Source organism: Pygoscelis adeliae, unplaced genomic scaffold, assembly GCF_000699105.1.
Source record: "Pygoscelis adeliae isolate BGI_AS28 unplaced genomic scaffold, ASM69910v1 Scaffold4, whole genome shotgun sequence".
Lineage (NCBI taxonomy): Eukaryota > Metazoa > Chordata > Aves > Sphenisciformes > Spheniscidae > Pygoscelis > Pygoscelis adeliae.
In genome coordinates, this window is record NW_008824986.1 from 18,100,118 (window position 1) to 18,105,575 (window position 5,458).

Consider the following 5,458-nt stretch of genomic DNA (forward strand, 5'->3'; position numbering starts at 1 on the left):
GGCTTTAAACTAAAGGGGGGTAGATTTAGACTAGATATAAGGAAGGAATTTTTTACGCTGAGTGTGGTGAAGCACTGTAACGGGTTGCCCAGAGAGGTGGTGGATGCCCCATTCCTGGAAACTTTCAAGGTCAGCTTGTCCGGGGCTCTGAGCAACCTGATCTAGTTGAAGATGTCCCTGCTTATTGCAGGGGGTTGGACTAGATGACCTTTAGAAGTCTCTTCCAACCCAAACTATTCTAGGATTCTATGATTCTAAGATGCAGGCTGGGATTTGCCTGCCTGTTTCAAGTTTAGCAAAAGGCTCCCACAGTAAAATTCTTCCTACTATGTATTCCAGCTGGAATCATCCAGATGACCTAAGGTTATATATTCTAAATAATGACAGACACCCTGAGGCATTTCGTTTTCCAGGATCAACTAATCACACTCTGCCCGATAGCTTAATTCAGTGTCTCCAACGAAAGTGAGAAGCACAACTGAGACATCTTCAAGTAATTACATTTTCACAGCAACCAATTTTATCACCGTATTTTATAGTTATTTCTATCCATTCAAACTACCCATAACTAAAGAACCAGGATAAATACAGAACATGTGAAATACTGTTTATAAAGGAGCCATCAAAGGCCAAACACAACCTTCAGACTCAGCTGATGTTTGTCTATTCCTGATTTAAAACAGCGAGAAAATGGGATATTTGAGACATGGAAAATTCTGAAATTTCTCCTGAAAGCCAGTCACAGGATAGAGAACAAAACATATAGGCTAAAACATTGGACATACTCAATTTCTGAAGACATTGATTGTATTTAAAGAAGAAAAGTTTATCATGAAAGAATGAATATGAAGAAAAGGTACTGGACTCAAGCAGGATACAAAGTCATATACAAAACCAGTTTAGCAGTATCAGTTGACATGAGAGGTGAAAATCCCACATTTTAGTGGTTTAAGAGTTCTAAAAAAGCATCCTTATTTAGATCAGAGCCCCTACACCAACAGCAATACTCCCTGTACGTTCATCTGGAGCAGAGGTGGCTACATTTTGTGCACAAAGATCTTGCGACAGGTGCAGTTTATTAACCACAAGACCACCCCAAAGTACAAGATGCCGCCTTAAATACGAATTTGCAGTAAATGCCACAACCTGAGCTGAAAGGAGAGATAAAGAAAATTTGCACTTGTTATTTTAGGGATTGACTCAGTCAAAAAGCCAACAAAAACACCTTGAAACCATGATTTTTGTTAAAATTTTTTTACCAACTCATTTTTTGTCTTGCAAATGTTATTTTCAAAGACCATTTAAAAACCTGAACTAATAAAATATGGAAAAGCATAATAAACCTAACAGCCTTGCAGAAATTTGCAATAGATCTGCATGCCTTGGTTCATGTTTTAGAATAAATCAGATGTCAAGTTTGGATTCAGCCTAGAATTTTGCAGGGTTTTTTTTATTATGGGGTAACCAAACTATGAATAATGTATTTATTTTACATTCTGTTACCAAGTCCATCAAAAAAACCTGTGTGTCTTACAGTCTCTTCTAACTAACCTCAGCCAACATACACAGCTTACCGATGATATAAACCCAATGAATTACATCTGGTTTCATCATCATGCAGCTCATAAACCACAAAGCAGACCAAAAGCACATTTTTACAGAATAATTTGGAGTCAATCAGGTTTCAGAGTTTTAAGATTTTGAACTTGGAAACAGAGCAAGAATAAGGAGGCAAACACGTGAATTTCAGGCAAAGGGCCTGCTTACTATAAATGATGTTCCCTCTATAGCCTCTATAGCACAGCTATAAACATTTGGGTGGCTTATTTTTGAAGGGGTAAGGAACAGGCGACAAAATTAGATTCAGTGATTCTGTTTGTTACAGAAAATAAGATGTTTTTATTTATTGGTTTATAACTGAGTGCTCTGGGACCTTTCCTGATAAATGCTTCACTAGCTGAGTCATAGTGTGCGCAGGATTAGTCACGGCTATAGAAGTCTCTCAAGGTTTCATTTACATCCGCAGCTTTACCTGATGTATATTCATTTCTTCTGTAAGTTGAAACTCTCTGAAGTTGTGTGCTTCAGAAGCTCCTGGCTCTATTGTCTCCTCCACGTCACCACACACTCCACCTGCACCATTCGAACACGAGGGCCAGACTGCGATAGCATGCAAGAGGGAAGGCAATGTCTGCTGGCCATGTTAGGGAAGAGGAACGGAGGGCTCACAGCTTGTATATATCAACATATGTTATGCAGGCCACAACAGAGCAGAGCATGCGTCATGCTGGCTTGATGCTATTTTAAGTGGCAACGGGTAAACTAAATTACTTAAATGAGCGACCAAGCACCCCCCTTTCGTTATACGCTCCAGCGGAGAAGTCTGAGTGTCCGGCAGTACTTCTGTGCGTGTTAGCTTCTACCCTGTGGTATCGCCACTCTGCAGATGGGGAGCAAGGACAAGCGATACGTAACTTTGCCCAGGGTTAAACTGCAAAACCCTGGCAGAAAAAAACCCCTATCAATACCTCAGGCCTCCAGGGTTTAAGTCACCCTCTCCATGTAATCCCTAAAAAACCTCCGCCTGGAAGATCTGATCTAGCAAAGCCCAGCTCTTCCATGAGAGGTGTCAATAACTGCCCACATCAGATCACCAAGCATACACCAGGCACCTTATCTCAGTTACCTTTCCTCACAAGCTTAAGCAAAGTCTGAACACCGGTGCATGCACGAGTTAGCCGCGTGTCCTCTGTTTTGAGAGGCTTGCACGAAGCAAAATGAAGATCAAACCTGACCATGTGAGCAACAGTATGAAACCAGAAATGCAGGATTCCTAAATGGTTTAAATGTGTAGCCAGCCTTTGAACCTTAACATTTCCCTTTGAAACCTTAAGGCACCCAGCTTTGCTGCACCTTACATCCAGCTTTTACACATACCTTAAACATAGCACTTCTTAGACGTGGAGAGCCCTTCCACTGGTGCCCACATCCTTACGCTACCTGTGTGAACGAAGCTGCTTTCTCAAGGGGCAGTTCACTTTCTGCCTAAGGGACATCTCAGAGACTTGTCCCCAACCAAGTGAACTACAGACAGACTTGAAGTTACCTCAAATGGAAGCCTATCTTAATGGGGAAACATTTGAAAAGAGAATATTGTAAAGTAAAAATTATTTAAACTGCACTTAAACAGCACGTTAGTACAGGAACAACCCCTAAATAAACTTACAATCTCTGTTAAATAAATTTTTACACAAAAGCAAATCACAGTGAAGCAGACAGTGAAGTCTGAATGACGGCACTTAACTGCTCTATGCTGGCTTACATTATTTACAGCTTCGAAGACAAATACAGAGGCCAATTTGCCTAATGAAAACAAACAGCTCCACAAGACTATTCTGTTTCTTGTGAGGTGAATATACATTTTATTCAGTTTAGCATGTCCATGTGGTATGTTCTACACATTGACTCAGTTTTGCATTTCTTCCTGCAGCAGAACCCAAATTGTTAACTTTCATCTGTAGGTTAAACCACCCTAATTTCCTTCCTTCTATTATTCTATATTCTCCTTCCTCTCTTCCTGCTTCTGTGCTAAGGATATTGATATCTACTTCTGACAAAATTTTCCTCCTCACTCAACAATTTCTCCAATCAACAAATTGCTGTAGAAGGTTCTTAACTGGTCTTATTAGACACATGGAGTCCTTTAATACTACGTAAATGCAAATACACTATCTGAAAGCTTGACTAGCTCCAAAGGAGAAGTGAATCAATATCTACTGAACACTCTGTACTAAAATCGCTTATATTATTAATACAACTGATGATAGGACTAGTCCACAGAGAATTATCCAGTGATTTAAAGTTTCAAAAACAACAGTGTTCCCTGCTCAGATCTATACAGATGCTCCAAAGAAATCTAGAAAGATTATTTCCCCAAGAGATTTCACTAAAAAAAGAAGGATTAACATAGCTGACCTAATATTTCAACCACTCTGCACCATAGTTCCTGACAACAGCTCCCTCAAGGTTAGCCTTAAAATTACATCACAGCCTAATTTGGCCTTCTTTTACATTAGTCTGAAACCATGTCTATATTTTATTGAACTCTGATTCTGTTACTGGTTTTACATATTATCCAGATTAAATTTTTAAGACGGTTTCATGGTTTGAAAAGCATCATCATCTACTGGTAGGGAGTTTTTAGTGCAGCAGGAAATGGAATTAGGAAAGATCTCCTGACTTAATTGAAGACGCCACTAAAAGCCTTTGTCAACTGCAAATATCCTGCCCTTCCGATATCAGAGTGATCCTGGGAGGAGAGTGTGGAGCAAACTACTCTCCATGCTCACAGCAACTCTACTGTAGAGAAGTCTGTGATATAGAACGGGCCTGCCTATGTACATCAGAGCTACCTTTAGACAGTACTAATGACAGACAGCCTTTAGACCCACTAATGTTATCAATATGATTTTCCAATGTGCAATAATTTGATATGATAATTGTGCTATGTTGTGCCTGCTCTCTAGCTCCAAAGGAAACACCATCTCTGGAAGTAAAACATAATTCAACACCACAAAAACCACTACCTTCTCCACTTCCAAAATGTGTATTATTTGAATCCCCGAAGTGACTAAAAAAAGGAGAAATGTACTATGAAAGCTCATCTACAGATATGCAAATGGTATTTCCTATGCTCACTATTCTGATATACCAGGCAGTCACTGTCTTCATTCTATTACAATAAAAGGAATGTGGAGAGCCCAAATGAATGCCCTAAATCTAGACATATTAACACCATGAGTGTTAGTGAAATAAGCCTGCTTGGAAATATCTCCAAAAAAGGCAGAAGATAAAAACCCTATGTTTGAGTTTTGCTACCATGTTTTATCCCTGTGGCTTAAGATACCAGTGTCATGACTCACTCCAGGGACTGAATTGCTCCCTGGGCGACACGACCTCCTCATACCAGCTTTGTTCCTCATACTAGTACAAATTGGTCATCCACGAACACTGAATGAAGAAACTTCCTTATTAGTCATATCTGGATCTATAAAACTAATACCAGAAAATGATGTTTAAACAAGCTCACTGCCGCTTCAGGTATGTGGCCTTCCAACATTTCAAAGCTAAATAGTTTCACCAGGTGTGGGAGGGAGGATAGAAAAAGGAAAAAAAGTTAGACACATAAGACATCTACTTTGTGGCTCTAGACAAAATCTATGGGTCAGCACTGCTTGCAGCATACTGGATCCATACTTAGCTTTTCATGTTTATTTGCTTGACTGCCAAATCCCAAGGAGATTCTGAGACTGATGCTTAAGAAAACCCAAACATAAAAACCCACCAAGTCTTCAAACTCAGAAGGCTCAGCTCTTAGCTGCACTTTAGCTGATTAGCTGTCCATCCTTACTTACGCTGTAAAACACTGTGCCTTCCCATATTCAATTAAAAACTAAAA